This window comes from Panthera pardus, unplaced genomic scaffold (assembly GCF_024362965.1).
Source record: "Panthera pardus isolate Hobbes unplaced genomic scaffold, ASM2436296v1 HiC_scaffold_2, whole genome shotgun sequence".
Taxonomy (NCBI): Eukaryota; Metazoa; Chordata; class Mammalia; order Carnivora; family Felidae; genus Panthera; species Panthera pardus.
The window spans coordinates 134,213,409-134,237,711 of NW_026526765.1; the positions used below are offsets into that span (position 1 = coordinate 134,213,409).

The 24,303-nt window shown below is 45.7% G+C and overlaps 1 protein-coding gene and 1 long non-coding RNA gene across 4 annotated transcripts in view; one reads left to right on the forward strand and one right to left on the reverse strand.

Moving 5' to 3' along the window:
• Positions 1-24,303, forward strand: part of MARCHF3 (membrane associated ring-CH-type finger 3) — a 148,417-nt gene that overhangs the window by 30,271 nt on the left and 93,843 nt on the right. The gene's annotated exons all lie outside the window — the stretch shown is intronic.
• LOC128772507 (uncharacterized) lies at positions 543-18,164 on the reverse strand. 2 transcript variants are annotated; one of them, XR_002073273.2, is made up of 4 exons: positions 18,056-18,164; positions 14,250-14,405; positions 781-960; positions 543-664 (listed from the first exon to the last, which is right to left on the reverse strand). It is a non-coding gene; the product is annotated as an uncharacterized LOC128772507 (long non-coding RNA). The 2 variants fall into 2 exon arrangements; XR_008423909.1 differs by lacking the exons at positions 543-664; positions 781-960 and having other exon boundaries at positions 13,870-14,405.

The following is a 24,303-nucleotide window of genomic DNA, read 5'->3' on the forward strand; positions in this document are numbered from 1 at the left end:
GTCCTGGTGCTGATGTCATCGACAAGGTCGAGTCCTGGGAATCTGAAGATGGCACATCTTTTAAAAGGTGATATTTCCAAGCCTTGGACAAACTCTCAACTGCCTAACAACTGATTTCTTTTACCTCCTCACCCGAATGCTTTCAGATCCTGACCAGTGGAGACACTTTGCAGGCCAGGCTTCTTATCACCTAGTTTATGTTTGGTTGAAATCAGGGATTATGGAGTTGGCCTCCACACCTGGCCTCAGAGCCTCAGCCCGAAAGCAGGGGAAATATGTCTGAGTGCTTTCTGGCCTTGGCTATGGTCAGCACCTTTATGCTCAACAGGAAAATCAGTTCAAAGGCTATTTGCGTTGGAGGCCGGGTCCTCCTGTGGCCTATTATGGGTCACGGTAGCTGGCTTTAGAATCGGCAGAGGTATCCCAAACAGGAAGGAAAAAAAAAATCAGTGACTTGTGGAATGTCTGATGCCCTTTGGTAACCTTCAGAGTTCTGTGGTAACCATACAGGCACTGTGACCCGCAAATCCAGCCAGTAACCCTCCAGGAACTGGTTACTTGCTGTGTTTGAGTAGGAATTCATGGAGTGATCCTGACCAAGGAGAACATTCAGCCAAGGGCACTCGACTCCGTGGGGCTTTTGTACTTTACCCTCAACTCCACTCTAACAAAACAGAAAGAGGGGCGGGGTGGGGGTGGGGGGGTAGTAAATGGAAAATGATCATTTTCTGTCTGATTTTGCTTCATGGAAGCAAATGGAAACGTCCATTCAATACCCACCTATCGGCCACAGAGTTGCAAGCACCTGTTCTTACTTCCCCGAGCATGTGTCCTCCTCAGAGGTACTGGGAAAGGCTCTACAGCATTGTCAGACAGGTCTTGTGTTCCATCGGGCTGATTTGACGTTCTTCTTATGGACACCAGTTTGGACAGAATGGTGAAGATCAATAAATAGGATACCTGTGGTATGGAGAGGAAGAGGTTTGTTTTGTTTCCAGCTACAGATGGGCCTGCGGGTGCACTTTTTAGAGCCAAGTTACCAGAATGTGAGAGCAGAGGAAAAGATGGGCTGGGTGGGGGTGGGGGCGGGGAGACAGTCACAGGTTTTGATTGTACCATATTCCCTGGGGCATCCAGCCCTTTTGTGACTGTTGGGCATTAACTAAACCCACGGGATGGCTTTCCCTCCTAGTGTCCAGTAAATTGTTTCCCCCAGAGCTGCCAGCATTTGCAGCCAGATGACTTGTTCACCTTGGTATATTGCACATGGCCTGAAGAAGGCCCAGTTGGCAGTCCCCATCTGTGGATTCCGAGAGGCACCAAGTGCAGGGAGAGTTGTGGGGGCGCTCTTGCTTGCTAGGCATATGGCAAGTTCACAATGCTAGATGTTTTAGCAGGCCATGGAGTACATTTGCCAAGGGAAAGAATACAGCGATCATGAAACTAGGGACCAGAAAATGCTGTAATAGAAGACGCCATCATGCTGCTAAATTTCATTCTTATTCCTAGGGTAAGTTGATATTATTGCAGGAGACACTAAGGATCAGAGCATGATGGAAGAGGAAGCTGTTCACAAGTATCAGTGATGTGCTGTACGGATCGTGATTCACGTATTCATATCGGTGCTAGCAGTAAAAGGCTTCTTTCCTTTATGTATATCACAACGCATTGTTTGCTGGACCATAGTAGCTCTGAATACTGCACAGATCTCACCCCTCAGCCGAGGGAAGGGGTCAAGATGAGCCAAGGGAAGGGGTCGAGTTGGGTCCGTGTCCCAACCCATTGAAATGTTTGCTGCATTTCTACACTTAAATTTACAGGGATCTGGCATTTGTATCCTGGCAAGATCCATAGCATCTGGGGGAGGGGAAGGGGTTGCTAAATTGCCATTAAAAATTCCTTTGCTTTCTGACAAAGAAGTCAATTCAGAAACTTCCAAATGGTCTTGCTACTTGAGCCTCTACGTCTGCATTTGAAATTGTTCCCCTCTAGTCCTAGTATTATAGGCTTTTTTCTTCATCAGTGAAGTGTGTACAATCTCCTTCATGTCTAAGTAAACCAACTTTTCTGTTTTCTCCTTTTAAGTTTTTGTGAAAATGATACAAGTATCAGTTAAAGAAATAAAGTAGCACGGAGAAATGATTATATTGAAAAGCCATGGTACTCCCCCGCTCCCCGCCCAAAATGGAAACAACACTGAGAAGGGGCTAGATTTGGGCGCATGTGGGTGGCTCAGTTGGTTAAGCGTCCGACTTCAGCTCAGGTTATGATCTCACGGTTCGTGAGTTCAGGCCCCGCGTCGGGCTCTGTGCTGACAGCTCAGAGCCTGGAGCCTGCTTTGGATTCTGTGTCTCCTTCTCTCTGCCCCTCCCCCACTCATGCTCTCGTTTTTTCTGTCTCTCTCTCAAATGTTAAAAAAAATTTTAAGATAAAAAATTTTAAAAACGAAAAAGAAGGCGCTAGACTTTTAGTTAGGAGTTTGGCGGCAGGGGTGGGAGGAGGGAATGGTGCTTAAAATGCCCGAGGAGAAGGTTTTACTGCACAGTATGTTGGCACATATTCTAGCCCTTCTAGTTCTTGCCAGTTTTTTTTTTTTTAACGGTTTATTTTGAACTCATTTTAGATTTACAGAAAGGTTACCAAAAAATAGAATTTCTGTATATGTCCCTCACCCAGCTTCCCCTAATGTTAATGTCTTACATATAGTACAGTTTGACTTGTAAAAGTAAAATTTGGGGTTTCTAGCATCGGGCACGGACCTAAGGCGGGCGGGGGTTGGGGGGGGAGAGAAACACGAGGAGTCTCCGCTGGCCCAGTGAACCGCTCTCCTTTTCACCCCCTTTGGAGTCCCGTTCTCAGCTGCAGGTGCCCGGTGAGGCAGGGGTTTTCCTGGGACACTGCCAGGCAGCTCTGACGTCCTCCCACCCTTCCACTCTCCCAAAGTTTTCTCCTACATGTTCTAGGCTCTTACCTCTCACTGTCTATCAGCCAGGGTTCTTCTCCAGAGGAAGGAACCAAAGAGATAGAGATGTAAATGACAGATATAAAATTAGCTACAGATACAAATGCAGATACAGTGAGAGAGACAGAGATAGAGATAGATTTATTTTGAGACACTGACTCTCATGCACGACTGTGGGAGCTGGAAAGTCCAAAATCCGTAGATCAGGCCGACAGGCTCGAAATTCAGGTAAGACTTGATGTTGCAAGTCTCGGAGTCCTAAATCCCCGGGGCCGGCCAGCAGGCTGGAGACTCAGGCAGGACTTCTATGTTACAGTCTTGAGGCAGAATTCCTTCCCTGGGTGACCTCAGATTTTGCTATTAAAGCTTTTAACTGATTGGTTTAACACGCCCAGGCACACACACCACCCCTCGAATTAGGGAGGGTAATCTCCTTTACTTAAAGTCAAACGATAAGAAATAGTAATCCCATCTACAGAATACCTTCACGGCAGCATAGAGACTAGCGTTTGCCCAAACACCTGGGCGCCACAGCCCTGTTCACACATAAAATTAACCATCGTCGGCTCTGTTCCCTTTGCCAGCCTCTCCTTGACCTCCAGAAATTTGTTGCAATCTTTCTTCTTCCCCTGATGCTCCTCTCCCAGCTGTATCCGCGTTACATCCCTCCCCTTTGTGTTAACATTTTATTACAGTCTAAGGAGATAAGGGCTTCTATTCATTCTACTGTCTTCTACTTGTAGAAACCAAAGTTTACTTGTAAAGAAAACCTGATTGCTCCTGCAAGTGCCTCTCCTAAATACAGGCGTGTCGGCAGAGGTCAGCAGTCCTTTTGAGATTAAAAACAACAGCAACAAAAACATCACATGATTCAACTCCCATGTATTTATTTGCCTTACATATTGCTCAAGACAGTTTTCCAATATTGATTCTTAGGGGTGTCTACTGCATTGTACTTATTTGGAATTTTTCAAATATTTACTTTATTTAAAAGGACCTCTCCAAAGGAAATTGCTTATTTTCCTGTTTGTTTGGATATAGGTCCTTCCAACTTTGAATATTTGAAAAATCTTCACGATATGAATCCTCGGCCTTCAGTCTGACCCGTAACTTTATTATTTTAATTTTCAAAATCACAAACAAAGCTCTTTGAAGGGCTTACTCGCCTCTGTAATTCACAGCACCTAGAACGGTGCTTTGTCCCAAGTAGGTGCTCAAAAAAATTTTTTTAAACGTGCTTAAGTTTTTAAAAACATTCTTTAGCTTTGTATAATAATGGTATGATTCAAATGCTTCAATTTATGATAGTTCATTCATTCCTCAAATTTGATAGTACTTGTCAGGTAGGGTGGGAGCAGGCACTTTTAAGTCTCATTTTATAGGAGGGATACTTGGACTGTGTCTGAAATGGTAAATAATTTGCTGAGGCCACGTACCTGACAGTTGCTGAATCTGCCTGAGTCCAAGTCTTCTGATTCTTAATTTTATGCTTCTTATTTTGGATGTATCACATATCCTTATGGAACATTAGACAATGAACATATTTCTATAAATCCTGCTACTGTTAGATATGCTTGCAATGAACTCAGATTCATGTCATGGTCTGCTAATACGCTAAACTATCCCTTTCTTTGTAAGAAGTTAAGTTTCCTTGAACAATCTACCTTGTTGTTTCCATATGTGTTCTGTACCCATGGACCAAATAGTCCTCCATGAAAATTGCTCTCAGCTTTAGGCTGTCTCCCAGCAAAGGTGTGTTTGAGAATCAAAGACCACTAGATCACCCAGGGGGCTCTGTCACTTAAGTGTCCGACTTCAGCTCAGGTTATGATCTCGCGGTTAGTGAGTTTGAGCCCCACATCATGCTCTGTGCAGACAGCTCAGAGCCTGAAGCCTGCTTTGGGTTCTGTGTCTCCCACTCTCTACCTCTTGCCCACTCACACTCTGTCTCTTTCTCTCAAAAATAAATAAACATTAAAAAATTTAAAAAAAAAGAATCAAAGACCACTGATAAATAAGACACAAGGATACACTGAACAGCATAGGGAATATAGTTAATAATACTGTGACAACTTTGTATAATGACAGACTGTAGTGGATTTATGGTGGTGACCATTTCCTAATGTATGTAGTGTTGAATCACTATGTTGTACACCTGAAGCTAATTGTATGTCAACTACATTGCCATTAAAAAACAGAATCAAGAACCCCTTTGTGTTTTCAGAATTTGAGCCTTCCTACAACTGCTGAAAATTCATCTGTACAAAAAAGACATGCTTCTAGTCAATATAAAACCATCAAATTAAACCTAACACATCATTTACTGATAGCAAATGGAGGTGCAACTCCTTCTCTCCCACACCTCCCAAGATGCATCTTTTCAGAAATCAGGGGCCCCTGGGTGTCCCGGTTGGTTAAGCATCCGACTCCTGATTTTGGCTCACTCAGGCCATGATCTCACGGTTTATGAGATCAAGCCCCACATTGGGCCCCTTGCTGATGACAGCACGAAGCCTGCTTGGGATTCTCTCTCCCTCTGTCTCTCTGCCCATCCCCTGCTCTCCTGCATGTGCACACGCTCTCTCTGTCTCAAAGTAAATAACATTTTTAAAAAATCAAATCAAACCCATCACATAATTTACTAATAGCAAACAGACTTGCAACCCTTTCTCTCCCATACCTTTCAAGATGCACTTCAGTAACCGCCTTGTTAAAAAAAAAAAAAAAGTCATCATTACAAGTACAGACTCCCTGTTACAAACCTATAGTGATATTTTTTAAAGAAATACCACGTGTCTTGATTTAGTATGAAACGCAAGTGACAGAACCCACGTGTGGTTCCCGAGAGCAAAGCCCCATTACCCAGAGCTGTTCCCAATGGTTCTCAAGCTTCTCCTGCCACCGGCCAGCAGCACACAGGGGGACAGTTTCCTTGCCACGCACTCTCTACCTTTGGTTTCCCCGTTTTTCTTTCTTCCTCATTTTTTCTGGGACCTCTCCCCCGCCCCCCTCCCCCAGGCCCTGTCATTCCACCGGACTTGCACACACATCGAAAGCTTAAATGCCTCGCTCATCTTTACTGCATTTTATGTATTATTCAGACCAGTTTCAGGGCAGGTCTCATCTGATTCCACTCAATTTGCCAGAGGTTTAAAGGATTAAACAATCCTTCAAGTATTTCCTGTTATCACTCCTCTTCTCTCAGTGCATGGGAGCATCCTTTGGGCCCGGACGTCATAACCTCGAGTGTGTGACCTGGCCTGCAGGGACCCCTGAAGCCCCGGAAGTGAAGGGGGAATAACGTGAAGCTGAAGTGCGCTTTCGAGGGGAGTGGCTCTGTAGTTTTCCTCAGATCCTAAAAGGGACCCGTGACCCAAAAAGGTTTAATAACCATGACTGGCTCTCAGTGGCCCTGCGCTCCTGCCAGATCATTCTGTTTTCACTTGAGGCCTGGGCAGGGCTCTGGCAATGAGCCAGCAGGCCCTGGAGCCACAGCCTGTGTCCCGTCTGCTTCCCTGGTCAGCCTCCCCGACCCACTGGGCTTTACCTCCGGAACTTGCTCTCCAGTGTGCTGCCCCTGGGCTGGGCCTCACCTCTGCTGGGCTTGTCTCATTCCTTCCCACATCCCCCTGTCCTGGCATGGAAGGTGTTCCTGTCCTGTTTCTTTCCCAAGCAACGTCGCTCCGGTTTTTGTTTGTTCTGGAGCCTCTTTTCTGAATATGGAGGTTCACCATTTTTCCTCAACCTCCTGCCTGCCCCCCCCCCCCATCCGTGTACCTGGCCCATCGCAGAGCCACTGCCCTCCCTAGAGGGTGACACACTCCCTTCTTAGGGAATCGCATCCCTCAAAAGACGGATAGCATCCCCATGCCATGAGAAACCCTGGCAGTTTCTTCCCTTCCAGCCCCCTAAAATTGCAGGGCCCACACGAACATGGTATAGTTCCATCCAAAGGCACCTGGATGCAAGCAGGTCTTACCCTGCTTCAGCCTCATCTAAATAACCTCTGTCTATCTCCCTGTCACACGATAGCAGGTTTCGCATTCTCTCTCTCTCTCTCTCTCTCTCTGTCTGTCTGTCTTTTAAGTTTATTTATTAAGAGAGAGAGAAAGAGAGAGAGAGGATCCCAAGCAGGTGACAGGAGCTTCGAACTCAGACTGTAAGATCATGACCTGGAGCAAAATCAAGACTCAGACGCTTAACCAGCTGAGTCACCCAGGCACCCCCAGGTTTCAGATTTTCTGATCAACTTTTTGCTGTTAGAATTGGCAAAAAAGGGGCGCCTGGGTGGCTCAGTCGGTTAACCGTCCGACTTCGGCTCAGGTCACTATCTCACTGTCCGCGGGTTCGAGCCCCACGTCGGGCTCTGTGCTGACAGCTCAGAGCCTGGAGCCTGTGTCAGATTCTGTGTCTCCCTCTCTCTCTGACCCTTCCCCGTTCATGCTCTGTCTCTCTCTGTCTCAAAAATAAATAAATGTTAAAAAAATTTTTTTTTTAAATAAAAAAAAGAATTGGCAAAAAAAAAAAAATAGCCAACACCAATTAAATATGCAAACCCTCAAGGAAGGTGGACACAGATAAAAAGAAAGGAAAAAGGTAAAGTCACACAGATTTTCAGTGCTTTCTTCTGGTTTGGGCCTTGGCTTTACGTTAGGCCTCTTCTAAGCGAACCCCTGCATCCTGTGCTCCTTCTGATTTGCTGCCCGTGAGGTGTCTGGAGGTGCAGGGGGCACAACTGGAACGTAAGCTGAGGGACATGACTCCTTGACCATTTGAGCTTCAGTGGGCTGAGCTGGCATCATAAATCACGTTGGCAGAGAGGGTGGATTTGGGGCCCTGAGTGAACTGCCGTTCCAAGTCCAAAGTTAGCTCCCCACGAGGTCTGCATTCTCAGCCTGCTGACACTTCCGATAGTCTTTGCTGATACCCAAAACAGAGAATTCGAGCCCTGCCATATTTAGATCCCTGCCCTAAGTCAGAGTTCTGAGCTGCCGCGTTGCTGTTTCTGATACACGATCCTGAGCCGAGGAAGTGACCGGCCTGTGGCCTCACAGACTCGAGAGCCGGGTCTTGGGCAGAGGGCTAGTTCCTGTCCTCCGATAGGGATGGGCACACCACAGCCCTGCCAGATCTCTCACCTGCCCCTTCCCTCCCATCCTGAGGCCAACTTTTCAGAAGGGATCATCTGTCCCTTTGTTACCGAAAAACGAGCAGCTCTCTGGGGAAGCCAAAGTCCCTCTAGGGGTGTGGAGCAACTGCTGGGCATTATGCGTGCAGTCCAGCTATATGATTCTTCTGCATGTTTCCCGATCCATTGCTCCTCCTGCAGAGGAGAGATAATGAAGGCGTGCACGGCTAACCCCCCCGGAAGCCTTTCTCACGGTTAAGAATTGTCGATGAGACTCTGCAAAGTATCCTAGAGCCCACTGCTACCACATGTCTCCGTCTAATCTGTCCAAAGAGTTTTAGGGAGGGGGAAACGTTACGATCGGTGTTTAGCAGGCTGTGTGAACAGAGTGTCAAGAACAGCCTAAACCCATGTGGACACAGTGGAAGCGTCCTCCTGTCACATAGCACATTGAGCTCTCCCAACTTCTGACCACAAGTCCTTCCTCCATGTAATTATCTTTTTTTTTTTTAATTTTTAAATGTTTTTATTTATTTTTGAGACAGAGACACAGAACCCGAGCAGGGGAGGGGCAGAGAGAGAAGGAGACACAGAATCCAAAGCAGGCTCCAGGCTGTGAGCTGTCAGCACAGAGCCCAACGTGAGTCCTGAACCCACGAACCATGAGATCATGACCTGAGCCAAAGTCAGACACTTAACTGACTGAGCCACCCAGGTGCCCCCACCCCTTCCTCCATTTAAAGAAACTAAAACAGGGATGCCTGGGTGGCTCAGTCAGTTAAGACTCTTGATTTTGGCTCAGGTCACCATCTCACGGTTCATGAGTTCAAGCCCCACATCAGGCTGTCTGCTGTCAGCACAGAGCCCGCTTCGGATCCTGTCTCTCCCACTTTCTCTCCCTGCTCCTTCCCCTCTCACTCTCTAAAATAAATAAACATATGAATTAATTAATAATGAATAAAAACAAAACAACTCTTGATTTCGGCTCAGGTCATGTGATCTCACAGTTGTGAGACAGAGCCCCACATCAGGCTCTGTGCTGACAGTGTGGAGTCTGCTTGGGATTCTCTCTCTCCTCTACCTCTGCCCCTCCCCTCCCTCAGAATAAAAAAAACCCAAACTTTAAAAATTGTAACAATAAAGAAACTAAAACAGCACAAAATGTTGACGTCTGGCTGTGCTCCTGTAAGGTCTGGACTCCCCTCAGCCAGCGAGGTCGTTTCTCCTTTCACAAAAGGACTCAAACACACTGGTTCTTGGTTGTCACCCAGCCATATTAGCGATGTGACAAAGACAATTCAGAACAAGGCATGTATACCCTCTCCGCCCCCTACTCTCTGAGGAACTTCTCTGTGCCAGGCCCTCTGCTTTGTACTTCATCTCTGATTTAATTAACACTCAGAACATTTCGATGAAGGCGTATTTAGTTAGCCCACGTTACAGATGGTGAAATCGAGGGTAGACCGTTGAGGTGCCCTAGGTACCGCAGCTGACCTTCGGTAGACGGAGGTTGGAAGCCAGGTCTCCGGATGTAAGAACCCCTGCTTGGTCTATGACACGTGCCATTGCGGCAGTCTGTTAGATCCCAGAACTAGACATTAGAATCATCTGGGGGACTTGCAGACGAGGAAGTCAGAACCTCTTGGTGCGGTCCCGGCCACCCAGGGAAGAGCTGCTGACCACTCAGCGTCCCCTCGAGCACTAAGAGGACAGCCTGTCTCTCCATTATCCTGGGACGAGGAGGAAAAGTGTAGAGGGAAGATCCTGAGAGCGTGTTGCACACGTTGAGTGTGAGGTATTACAAGAACTTGGCGCAGAGACGGCCACTGGCAAGTGGAGATTTGTCGTGAGACCCAGCAGGACTCGCTCACTTTCCCAAACGCGTGCAGATGGGATGTGAACGCCCCAAAGAAGGGGAGAAGGTGAACGGCAAAAACCGCCCAGGTCCTTCTGGAGCCGTCAGACGGTGCTCTTGTGTCTGTGTGTATACATATCTCCCTCTTGAAAACGTGCTAAGTGACAAAAACGGACTGGAAGGACCACATACTATGTGACACCACTGGTATAAAATGTCCACAGTACGCAAATCCACAGTGACAGAAAGTAGATTCGCGGTTTCCAGGGGCTGTGGGAAGAGAGGAGTGGGGGGTGGCTGCTAATGGTATGCAGTCTCTTTTGGGAGTGACAACAAGTTTCTAAAATTGATTCCGGGGGTGGTTACACAACTCTGGGAATATACTAAAACCCATTTCCAATGGGTGAATCATGTGGCAGACGAATTATATCTCCATTAAAAAATAACGGTATACAGTAAAACCTTGGTTTGCGAGCGTAATTCGTTCCAGAAACATGCTTGCAATCCAAAGCACCTGTCTATCAAAGCGAATTTCCCCATAAGAAATAACGGAAACTCAGATAATTCATTCCACAACCCAAAAACACTCACGTAAAAATGATTATACAAAATACAAAATAATACAAAATAATAAATACAAATACTATAATACAAAATAATAAAGAAATGCATAAAGAAATAATAAAGAAAATACAAAATAAAAGGAAAAATAAATTAGCCTGCACTTAACCTTTGAAACTCTTTGTGGCTGGTGTGAGGGAGACAGGAGAGAGGAGGGTTATCGTGTAGGACAACTTTCACTATCACTAACGGAATCACTTCTATCTGTTGGCTCAATGGAATCTTTTTCTTTTGGTGCACCTTTAACAAGGAACCTATCCCGTGACCTAGAATGAAGCAAAGCATTCCTAAACTTACTCTTATAGGGAAAGGCAAAGGACTGTCCAGAGGTGCTTTGAAGTAACAAAAAATACACCAGTGCCAGTTGTAGGCACCTTCCAAAATTGTGAAAAATCACCGATTTCTGCCAAACACCATAGCCTGCAACCGAGCATCTGAGTATGGGAGAAGATCACCCACAATCCCGCAGGGAGAGAGAGAGAGAGAGAGAGAGAGAGAGAAGAACCATCGGCTCAGTTGTGATCACGTGATATTTGGCATCACGTGCTATTTTATTGCAAGACATCGCTCGTTTATCAAGTTAAAATTTATCAGAAACATTTGCTCATCTTGCAGAACACTCACAGAACAAGTTTTTCACAATCCCAGGTTTTACTGTATGTATACATGTATGTCGCTCAAACTGTCATTATTTACTCAACCAAAAATAAAATCCAAAATAAAATTACAAGTTATATCCAGCCTTTAATTTGATGTGGGCACCTTGACTCATTATGCAGAGTCAACACACCCTTTATTCAGCTCCCCCTTCATAGGTTACCTTAACTGTCAGCACAAGAAACAAAATCCTGTAAGTTAGGACATGGGAGGGCAGTTTAAGGAATAATTAGATTCTCTATCTCAAGAACCGAATTTATATGCAGTAGAGAAAAAGCTCATGATGCTTTGTGCCTTGTTTGTTCCCTGTGGGAACCATTCTCACCTGGCCTCTAACATACAGGTTCTTCTATATTTGGGTATTTAAAAACTGGGCTAGAAAAGGAAAAACTGAACACAGGTTCTTTCTTTCGGATTTGCATTAAAATGTGCATTTGAGGGGCACCTGGATGGCTCAGTTGGTTAAGCATCTGACTTCAGCTCAGCTCATGATCTCACAGTTCATGAGTTCAAGCCTCACATCAGGCTCTCCGCTGTCAGCATCGAGCCCTCTTCGGATTCTCTGTCCCCCCCCCACCTTGCTCGGCCCCTCCCCAGCTCACTCACATGCTTTCTCTCGCTGTCTCTGTCTCTCTCTCTCTCTCTCAAAAATAAAATTAAAAAAAATTTTTTTAATGAAAAAAGTATGCATTTGATCTTGGTCCACAATTTTTAAGCCTGAACAGCACAGATGTTTGGACAGTGGCTCCAGGTTTCATTATCGCTGGGTTGTCCTCCTGACATGTCGGAACTGGGTATCGAAACACGCGAGGTAACCTGAAGCAGTCCTTCGAGCTGACTTCAAAGGAGAGGAAAGTGTTAACAAAAGTAGAAAGGAGTGTTTGGAAACAGCCTTAGCTATTTCACGGCAGACTCTGGGAGGACTCCAGGCCAGGGATTCTAAATACCATAGTAGTCAAGTAAAGTGTTCTTATAAAAGTAAAATGAGCCTGCCTGGCAGCCTGTGCAGAAGGAAGCCTCACTCCAAACATAATATTTGATGCTGTCCACACTTTAGCACTCTGTTACCGTTGGCTTACGTATCAGATGTGATGTTTTCTCTGGTGGTTGTTTAAAGAAAGGGGGCTGGAAAAATCCCCAGTTTGTTGGTATGGCGGGAGGAAAACTGTGCATACGCAAGCACGGATCCCTCTCCAAACTAAACACGTATACGGCACCTTCAGTTGCAAGGGAACGGCGTTTAGTGTTACTTCCCAACGCCTTGCGAAGGACATTAATATTCCGTATCCATTTTACTAACGTATTTAAAGCAAAGGGGTCTCCAGGAAGTTTTCTCCACATACAATTCCTACAGCTGGAGCGGAAACCAATTCTGAACCATCTCCTCTTCTAAATTATGCCTCTGCCTGGCTTTCGCCATCAGAAGCTCCTGAGGCTGTACTGTCGGGGAAGTGGGCTCAGGGCCCCAGATGCTCATGTGCCAGAGTCGCGGATCCCCAAACGGGTCCGCATTTATTCGGTCTTCTGCACAGCCTTGCTTGACAGAGTAAGAGGCAAAGTAGGGGCCTCCTGTTAGGAGAAGTTCCATTCTTCTGAGAAGCTTTTCTTTCTCAGTGGACAGCGAACTATCCAGAGCAATCCTGGAAGAAGTCATTTGTTCACGGCTGGAGGCTGATTTGCCGCCCCGCAGAAGCACACGCAGTGCAAGAAGACACGCGGCGAGTCGGGGATTTTTCTGCACATTCAGCAGGGCACTGCGCTCGAACAACCGCTTGAAGAATGCTGAAGTCATGTGTCGCTGCGCACTGGAACAGTTCTTTGTGCAGCAGAAAAGCTTGACTGGTAGCTTCAGGGAGAGAGTCACGCACAACTGGTCCTACCCGCCCTGGATTTTCAGTTCGGGGCCACGGAGAGCTTATTTCAAATCCACAGATAGTCTCAAAACAACTTCAGACTCTCTTTCAACCACCCCCCTCGCCAGACCTTTCAGTAAAGATGCTAACAGGCTGCCAAACTGAAAATAGTAATTTCTCCTCTCCTCCACGTACTTTATCTGCCTGGCTGGGCCAGAAGATCACTCTGGACCTTCGCCGAATGAAAGTTTCGTTTGCCAACTAGTGGCCCACGGGCCCACCCAGCGTCAGATGATGTATTTTGTTTGGCCTTTACTGTGTTTTCAAGAAACGTGTGAGTTGTCAACCTGTAAAACTCAGGACATTCCGCATAAAAATCTACGTTTCTGGTTTCTCTTAAAATTCTGAAGTTCTGGTGATCCCAGGCCCACATTCTCAAGGCATACAGTGTGGTGAGGCCAAGGGGTAGCTCTGTGCTCCGGAGCAGACGTCCGTAGTGACGCGGTCCCTGCCAGTGTGAAGTGTCACCTACTGATGAACAAGATTCTCCCACGCATGCCAGAGTCCTCAATTCAGAGATGGGTGAAATGAGTTCAGTGTAGGGTACAGGACTTCACTCTCATGTCCAAAAGAAATAACCACTGTGTCAAGCCCAGAGACCATAAGGAACAGCACACTTAGCTGGAAGACAGGTAACACGGCTGTGTGACACAACTCCCCTTTCTCTGTGCTGCTACCTCAGTTTCCTTACCTGCACTGTGGAGGTATTAGTAGCTGCCCCTTGTCATCTTACTCAGTAATTCAGCCATTTAATAGCATCTATACAGAGGGGCCAACATCGAGGGTTTAAAGTCTTACAACAAGGATCCGCAAGTAGGACTTCATTTTCCCCACATATAAAGGGTCATAATAATAAACCTGTCTGCACCTGGCATATTCTGTATTCTCAATCATCGTGAGTTGTGTGTGTGTGTGTGTGTGTGTGTGTGTGTTTTAAAGTACCAACTGTTTGCCAAGATTTGTGCTAGGCCTTGGAAATATGAGTTTTTTGTTTTTTTTGGTTTTTTTTAGGAGTTCCATTATCAGGCTTCTAACATAAGAGGTCCTTGGTATTTAGGGGGCCATATTTGAATCAGTACATTTCCCCCCAGAAAAGTATACACACACACTAACTTGCATAACATTCCAGGGGTGTGGCAGTTCCTAAAGCATGTTCAGGGGGCCTGCCCCATTGGGTAGGTCCTCACGAGGAGTGGTCCCACAGGATGCGGAAGTGGTGGTTCCAGAAGACGCAAGAGTCTCACGAAGGAATAGCCAGGCAGCGCGGTTCTGTGTGAGAGCAAGGGGCAGAGGTGAGATGGGCAGTAAGAGCAGTTTTTACTGGACACGACATCACTTTTTTTTTTTTCAGATGGAGAAAATATTCCTATTACAACTCATGCAGTCAGACCTAGCATTTTGTCTGTGTCTCACGTGTATAACTGCAGCTCCTTTTTAAAAAAAATTTTTTAATGTTTATTTATTTTTGAGAGAGAGAGTGCAAGCAGGGGAGGGGTAGAGAGAGGGGGAGACAAAGAATCCGAAGCGGGCTCCTGTCTCCGAGCTGTCAGCACAGAGCATGAGGCGGAGATCGAACTCACAAACCGCGAGATCATGACCTGAACCTAAGTCAGACGCTTAACCGACTGAGCCATCCACGCACCCCAGCAGCTACTGTGATACATGCTATGTTCTGGAATTATCTTCTCTCCTACGATGCTTTAACCCTTTTTATCTAAATAGCTCTAAGTCATCTTGGGTATGGAGACTCATCTCAGTATTTATTAAGCCGGACCACTGCTTTTGCATAGGGTTGATTAGGCATTTTGGCTTTTGTCCATATTCCAGTCTTTTCCTAGTCTTCAACCTGTAGTTCCCAGTATGCACAGAACTAATTGCACATGGGACCTGATTATCTGTTGGTGACCCAGATGGGGCCAGTGGTCACTCTGGGCCACCTCTGCCCTTGAGCCTCTCTGACCTTTAGGTTGGATGCAGCACTTTATCACGTTCCCTCCAAAACAAATCCAACTGCACAAGTACTGGGAGGTGGGGAGGTAGGTTTTACTTAGAGTGTGGGAGACAGAGTGAAAATTCACTGCATTTCTCATCAAAATGCCCACTAGACAACCCCCACCTGCTGAAGCTTTTCTCCTTCAAAGGCCAGACTCTGGTCTTTCCTCTATCTTCACCCACTCTGTAGCCTGTGCTAATTCAGAGAACGGAACTTCTAAGCTTCTGCAATTTTGCTTCCTCATTCCTGTTATTTAATACCGGGTGAATTATGAGAAAGCTTCCGCGCCGAGGATGACAATTTTGTTTACACCATCCAACAAGCAACAAGCCCTCCTTAGTATTCCTGCTATTTGTGGGGGCGGTAGGAGGAAGTTAAGTCACAAACACATCTTCCTCTCCTCCCCACCCCCACCCTACCAACAACTGACATTCTTCACTTATTACCTTGACGGCACCCTTGATGTTAGAACACGTAAACTCATCTCTCATTTTTGGACAGCCGCACAGTGTGCCGTTGTATATATGCAGGATGATGCATTGAGCCATGCCCAGAAATTTACTTTATTTTCCTTTTTCCCGTTACAAACAGTGCGACAAATATCGCACACTTGTGTATGGGTAGGATAAATTACCGGAATCGGTATTTCTGTGTCATGAATGTGTACGTTACAACGTTTAGTGGGTACTGTTATCCAGGGATTTGTCTCCCAACCCATTGTGTAGAAGAGACTATTTTTGTTTTCCTAAGATTACCTCGTTTTTTATGTTTGTGTACTCATGGTCCCACCTTGATTCAGTAAAGGTTTAAGGTGGGTGGCAGAGAAATAGAACTTATAGGCAGATGGGAAGGGAAAATAGAAAACAAAGATAAAGACATAAAATGGGGGCGCTGGATGGCTCAGTCAGTTGAGCATCCAACTCTTGATTTCATCTCAGGTCATGATCCCATGGCTGTGGGATGGAGCCCCCCACATTGGGCTCTGCACTGAGTGTGGAGCCTACTTCAGATTCTGTCTCTCCTTCTGCCCCTCTCCCCGGTTTCCGTGCTCTCTCTCTCTTTCTTTCTCAAAAAAAAAAAAAAAAAAGGTTTTAAAAAAATACATAAAATGGACTGGTGAGTAAGTAAGGGTATTATAAAAATTCATTCAAAGTCACTCATAAACATCCATTCAAATTGGGGCACCTGCGTGGCTCAGTAGGTTGAGCATCCAACTTTGGCCCAGGTCATGATCTCACAGCTAGTGAGTTCGAGCCCCGCGTCGGGCTCTGTGCTGACAGCTCAGAGCCTGGAGCCTGCTTTGGAGTCTATGTCTCCCTCTCTTGCTGCCCCTCCCCCGCTCATGCTCTGTCTCTCTCTATCTGTCAAAAAATAAATAAACATTTAAAAAAAAATCCATTCAAATTCATGCAAACCAGGCATCCTTCAGGTTTGGCACTAAGCTTTCCAGCAGCCAATGCAAAGAGGGGAAAGTGATCGATTATAGAATCCACAACTAAAAACAGCCATGGCTTGCCGGCCTCATCCAAGAAACATTGCACACTGAGACTGTCCTCAGCAGTGTGACCTCGTATGAACCCCACAGCACCCTGGTATCTGCCCATTTTTCTCAGACCCAAAGCAGAGCCCCGCTGTTACATGCACACGTGCTGATTATGTTGGGTGGGGTGCCAGCCTGGTCACGGCTGATAAACCAACCCCCTGCCTCCGAATATGGCCAGATAACAGGGTGTTTACGGTAGGCATCGTCACTCGAACACACAGACCTTCCTTTCTCTTAAAAAAGCTTCTGGGACCTGCCTTAGAGGATGAGACCAGAAGTAAATCTGCACCAGTGGAGGGTAAGCGCAGTCAGGAAAGCTGTCACACAGGCACACTCCCAAGCACCTGCTGGGTGAGCAGGCAAAGGGGTGGATGGGTGTGTTCCCCATGCTGCCCAGGGCTGGGGGACAGGGATGCCCCGAGGGAGTGAGGAGCCAGGGGACACCTGTGTAAACGGCCAGCAGCAATCACCACCAGCAGGCTGAATGTTGGGTCAGACATGGGTCAGATGTCTCTACAAGCTCTGACCCAAAGCAAAGGGAGTCGAGCTGGACCACAAGCAGTGGAGGAGCTAAGGGACAACGGAACTTGGGCATGGACTTGAAAGCAGGGCGAACTAGCGAGAAGGGAGTGGGTCTCCAAGGGAAGAGGCTGGCAAAATACAAAACCAAATGGATTGAGTCACATAAGGTTTTGTCCCCAAGCCCCACTGAGCTCTGGGTAATTTTACCCACAAGCTACCCCGCACTGAGGTGTGGACACCCAGACGTAACCAGGAAAGGACCTATCGGCAATGTATCGTGAGCAGAAAGAAAAAAAGAGTTCAGAACGTGTGTCTCAGCCCCATGAATATAGAGGGGTAGTATTTTCCTTTGTCATTCCCTGGATGACAAAGGAGAAGAAAGTACGAGAAAGTTATTTGAAGGGAAAGAAACAGAAAAGACCGTGGGCCCCTGATTGAAGGATTTTTTTTTTTTTTTTTTTTTTTTTTTTTGAGCATCACTCTGGGGATTCACCAGAGAGAGAAAGAGACGTAAGAACAGCAGGCCACTCCCCAGGGAGTAAAAGGAACCAAAAGACACATAGAGACATGCCTGTTGGGGACATGACATGGCATGGAGAGAAAATGAGGTACATTTTCCATTTAGAGAAGACTGATCTTATTTAATGATCCTTACATTCCCTTGATTCAAGTGCGTCCACGTGACGGTTGCCTTTTGAACCATGAGTTTTAGCCACTACAGCTGTTCTGGGTTTTAACTTCACCCACGCGGATCCTGACCCACTGTCTAAAAGCCTCCAGCCCTTCACACTGGTCTGTGAACACAACTCTGCTTTGCCTAGACCTGGGAGAATGCCTTCCCCATCCCCATGTTCTGTGTACCTCCAGGCTAGCAATGAGAGCATCCCAGGATGTCTGGCTGATGAGGAAATAGGATCCCAAGCTGTAGATTCTCGTATAACTTCACCAGAATATTATACCGGTGAAAACATAACTTGAACTTACATGTGGGAAAACACGAAAGTGTGGTAGTCAGGTTTCACTATGAGACTGCTGTATTTTACGTTGAAAGATTTCAGTAGGACTGTGTTAGCCAGATGACTTCAGGTATCACGTGCAACTTAACTTGTCACTAAGTTTTTTTCAAGTTTATTTACTTATTTTGAGAGAGAGAGAGAGAGAGAGAGAGCGCGCATGTGTGGGGGAGGAGCAGAGAGAGGAGAGAGAGAGAATCCCAAGCAGGCTCCTTACTGTCAGCACAAAGCCTGACTCGGGGCTCAGTCTCATGAACCATGAGATCATCACCTGAGCCAAAATCAAGAGCCAGATGTTTCATGGACTGAGCCACCCAGGCTCCCCTTTGTTAAGGCTTTTAAATCATTGATAAAAATGAACTTATTGGGATAAAGTCGTGCCCAGACTGTGACAGAATATATAAAAATGAGTGTAGGTTACAGAAAAAAAAAAAAACACCTGTTTTCTTACTGTCCAAATAGCTACCATTTCCATGTGTCATATGGTGATCTGAAATTGTGGTCAGGACTCCTCCTAATCTATTTTTATTTTATTTTTTTTATTTTTAAATTTTTTTTTTTTAACGTTTATTTATTTTTGAGACAGAGAGAGACAGAGCATGAACGGGGGAGGGTCAGAGAGAGGGAGACACAGAATCTGAAACAGGCTCCAGGCTCTGAGCTGTCAGCACAGAGCCCGACGCGGGGCTCGAACTCACGGACCGCGAGATCGTGACCCGAGCTGAAGTCGGCCGCTTAACCGACTGAGCCACCCAGGCGCCCCCTAATCTATTTTTAAATGAGCTCATCACATGAACATAGCTAGAAAGTTGCCACCTTTGATCAATATGCTAAATATTGAAATATGCCACCTTTGATTTTGACGCGAAAACCCCCAGTTCAGGCTCTTAATCATTTCCGTGGTGAGTTTTGAACAAAATACAAGAGCAAGAGTATTATGAAAAGGTTGCTTATGTTACCCTCCTCCTCTGATTATCCAAAGAACAACAAAGCCAAAATGTGGAGAAAATCAAGATGCTCTTTTAGCCAAAAAGACTGGTGAGGCTTATACCTCCTTGGGTGGTGACTTCAGACTTTTTTCCCCTCAGCTAGGCGTAGCCTTGACAGAGGAAGGTGGGAGCCAAGGGCCTGGACCATCTCCCCCACCTTAAAAAATAGTTTGCTTTGTAGTATGAGGCATTCTTCTGCCCCTAGATTATAATGAAGGTTTTTAGATAATGTTGCTGGCCATCGCCTTAGGCAGTTCTATATAGTGAGGAACTACAAAACTGTGTGACGTATATTCCAATAGACAGAATTTACTACTTTATAGTTGCAGAAGCAATAATTCACAAACATTGCTTTCAGTGTTGTTTTGGGGAGAGAGAGTGCAAGTGGGGGAGGGGCAGAGAGAGAGAATCCGAAGAAGGCTGGGGGGCGGTCAGCACAGAGCCAGACGCGGGACTGGAGCTCACCAGCCTTCTACCTGTGAGATCGTGACCTGAGCCAAAGTCGGATGCTTAACTGACTGGGCCACCCAGGTGCCCCACACTCGAACATTTTTATTTCTAGCACTGCTGAACTGAGTGGGGTCATCACGATGCATTTTAGGCAAACGGGGTGTGAGAGTTAAGGACGGTTCCCCCCCAACTCCCTGTGCTGCCTTCCGAGCTCCTGGGATTGTCTAGCTGAGTGTCTGAGGGGGGTGAGAAGCTGAGTCTCCACTGGAATCAGGATGGGCAGGACCCACGGGCCGCCAGCTTTGCACACACATCCCCTGCAGGTGAAAGTGGTGCTGCCTCACACTTGCTTCGCCTGGCACAAGCCCCAGAGGAGTGGGATTCCACAGGGCTGCACCTGCTCAGGCCCCCACAAATGACAGGCTGCTGCAGGATGTGTTTACTCACCCAGTTAGTGTGACCCAACACACAAGTCTGTGGGCACAGGGCAGTCACCACCCGCCCCCCACCCCACCCCACATCCCTACCCGCTCCCCTGGGAGCCTGCAGAACTATGCAGGTCAGGTTGTGAAAGCACATCATCCCTGGTTATTTAGAAAGGTGTTTGCAATTCCCAGGAGGTTGCTCTTGTTAAACTCTGCTCATTGTACTAGTAGAAAACAATGAGTGTGATTACTCTTTATTCTCCGGAACATCTCAAGGGAGCTCTTTGCCCATGTGACTCTCCAGGGAGACATGATGACATGGTGACATCTACCTATACCCAGGCAGGTGGCACAAATAACTAAAGAAAGAGTATGGGGGGGGGGGTGGATAATGAAATTTTAAAGTAAAATGTGTAACTATGGATTATAAACAAATACTTATACTCAGTGTAAAAAGAATATATTTTAAAACTGACATCATGAAATGTAGAGAAATAAGTATCTAATTTTTGCTGGGTATAAGGGGGAAATGCAGTGTATAAATCATGCAGAAAACACATTTTCTCCATTGCTGGAGGGTATTTCGGATTGGTAGCTAAAACTTTTTAAATTTACAGGTCTTTTTCCAGCGTTATTTATTTATTTATTTTTAACATCTTGTCCCAACATCTAGGTCCTAGACATTGGACCTCTTTTCCCCAAGATCAGGATACTTTTTTTTTCTCTCCTCATTCGTACAAGAGGCCAGTGAGGATAAATTCAAGCAAACAGTTGTAAATGCCTCTCTTGCCACACTTAGGATTTTTACAGCAGCCACAGAAAATGAAACCAGGGACGCCTGGGTGGCTCAGTCGGTTGAGATTCCAACTCTTGGTTTGGGCTCAGGTCATGATCTCACGGTTCGTGAGATCAGGCTACATGTTGGGCTCCATGCTGACAGTTCGGAGACTGCTGGGGATTCTCTCTCTCCCTCTGTCTCTGCTCTTTCCCCACTCTCTCTCTCTCTCTCTCTCTCTCAAAAGAAATAAACTTAAAAAGAAAAAAAGAAGATGAAACCGGCTGGGGATGTGAGTGGATGATGGTAAGGCTGTACCAGGTGGGAGGAAGATGCTGATAGGGGAACCTGACCTACAATTAATGAATGACATCAACGCCTTTCATGTGGAACAGCACACCCGAGGGTTGGATGATACAAGCACGAAAGAAGAGAAAGATATCATCTTGTTAATTGACCTAATCGCACCTCCTCCCCCAGAACTACAGATGATTTATAACACAGAACTTCCTCTAATGCCATCAAACTGCCTCTCCCAGAAACACCACATAGTAGTGATGGTGAATGGTGATCATGAGCGAGGAGAATTTTTGCCCCTGCCTCCTGGCCATTATTTCCTCTGTGAACTTACTTAGGGAAAGCTGATGTGAAACTCACATCTTGGTTTAGGGTTGGGGTTCCCCCCCCCTTTTTTTTTTGTTTTTAATTTGAAGCAGTCACACCCTCCACCCCAAACAGACTGCAGATCCCGCCGTAGTGTTCCTAACTTTGTGTTATGAACGTTGGATTCTGGAAAGCAACAGCAGTCTTGGTGGAACCGGTGTGGATAATGCAAGCTTTTGGTATTGGAAAGGGAAAAATGAAAAGAGCTGTGCAGGAACAAGAAGTCTGGCATTTTTTCCTCATATTTCTAGGTGATAGACAAATTGTTAGTTACCACACGTATAATTTATTGGTAATTGCTCTAATTTGCCTCCTAAGTTTCTAAAGTCGCCAGTTCACTGAGATCAAGTATTTTGTACCTATAAAATAGGAATCATGTGATAATTTAATGAAGTAGCTGCCCAGCTAGGGCGATTTCTGTGCAAATGCAGTTATTGACATTATAATTTAGAAAAGTGGGGGAGGGATAACAGAGTCGAACTCCCGAGAAGCCTAGTGACTAATATCACTCACTGGGATTAAAATGCTACGTACACATTTCCTCCTGTGGACATAGGGATACTAAGATAACTTTTCTTTGGGTTGGTTTGCAGTCTGTTTAAAAGAAAACGTGTACTTGCTCCTTGGAGCATGGTAAGGGCTGGATACCAGATCCCTCCTGTGGGTGGTCTGGGAGACAGAGGGCTTGGGAGTTTGCAAACGACAGTAGAGCAGAGCCGAGCAGAGCCCCGCCGAGCCAGCTGCAGGGATGCTGCAGACTGACTGGGTTGGCACAGCACTTTTGGCTCTTCTCAAAGCACTTGTCTCAAAAAATAATTAGCTGACTTCCAGTACTGTTTTAAGGACCTAAATGCAAAAGGTATTCTTGCGGCTGGCCTGACAGATTTCTCTCTGTTCCTGAATCTCTGCGATTTACCCACAGAGACATTTTCTACTTATCTTCTCTACTGAATAGCCAAACAAGCTGAGGTCTCATTCTGTCTCTATGGCATCAGCAAAATTGTAAACTCCCCTCTGCTTGCTGAGCTCTGTTCTTGCTGATTTGTAAGAGGCAGGAACACAGTTTAACATTTGGTTCTCAGGTTTAAACTTGTGGTCCTGAAAATGGCAGAAACTAGGAAAATGAAGTTTTTAGCTGACCTTTGACAACGCTGGAAATAGAGGTGACGGAATAAACGTGAATTGCTCAGGACATTTTGGAAAGTCACTCCTTTGTCAAATTCAGCTGGCGGACATCCTGGGACTGATAAAATTCCTTTGCAGTTCATCAGAATATAACTTTGGCTCAATCTGTCAAAGTCACAACCACATCTCTCACGAGTACCATTTGGCCACAGGTCAAATCCATTATCACAAACACAGGAGATGTTCCTGAATAGCATTCCTAACCACTGTCAATGTCTACATGCATGGAGTAAGAGCAAATATCAAGAAAAAATGTAAGAAAAACAATGCAATTTAGATGATCCCTGCTATTTTTATCGAAATCCGGAAATTCTTCCAAGTGACCAAATGGCATTTGGAAAAATAACCGTACCCTTGGAACCTGAAATCAGACTGTCAATGATGAAGATTTTAAAATAATTTATGGCTTCCTAACTTTCTTGGTACATACTTTTAGCATGTTCACGACCAAGGAGGAGCCCCCAGATGAGTCTTCTGGCTTAATGCTTGTTTGATCAATGTTCTGGAAGCAACAGGGCAGGATGGACCACCCATTTATCCTCAAAGTGGGATCCTAGGGCCATCATCATTAACCTAATCTGCTAGCATATCAAAAAGGCAAAATCAGGGTCCCAGCATTTCTGGGAGTGGGGCGCAGGAATCTGGGTTTTTACAAGCTCTTCTGGTGATCGCGACGTTCACTGGAGTTTGAGAGCCACTGGCCTCAGGGTCTCTGGGACAAACTGTCAACTGGCAACTGATGGTTTGTGGTTGTACCTGCTTATCTTTCTTTCTGCAGATGGAAGAAATGTGGCAATCGTGCCATCGTTCTTTGAAAGCTAGCTAGGTCCCAGCTGCTGACTTTTGCTTTCTTTTCTCCACAACATTTCCCAATACCTGGATCAGAACTATGGGGCACCATACGTTGAAACTGACTTAAGATGACAGTCTGTAGGTTAAACTTGGAACGTGTAAGGAGCTCCTCCTAAACTTGTTTTAGTTTGTTTGGTACTAAGAGGTGACCATACACCTAAACAGTAATACACAGGCTTCCTGAATCAGCTCTCTGAACATCTTAGCCATCTGTAACCCAGAAAGTAGACCAAAAAGACCTTTTATCATTCACCATGTATATTATGAAAACTGCACACCAAAGATTGTTCCTTTTTTTTTAAGTTTATTTATTTTGAGAGAGAGAGAGAGAGAGTGCACAAGGCAGAGAGAGAGAATCCCAAGCAGGATCCACACCACCAGTTCAAGCCTGATGGGGGCTTGAACCCATGAACGGCAAGATTATCACCTGAGCCAAAATCAAGTCGGATACTCAACTGACTGAGCCACCCAGGTGCCCCAGAGCGTGTTCCTTTTAAAGAAATTCTTGGAGGCTGCCAAAATCTTCTCAGTCTTAAAAACTAGTTGTGCCTCAGTATCACATGAGAAGCTTTTTTTTTTTTTTTTTTTAACCTAAATGTAAGAGCTAAAACTATAAAACACTTAGAAGAAAACTTAGGTGTAAATCTTTGTGATCTTGGGTTAGGCAACAGTTTCTTAGCTATGACACCTATAGTACAGGCAATCAAGCAAAAAATAGATAATTAAAAATTAAAACTTTTGTGCTTCAAAGGACACT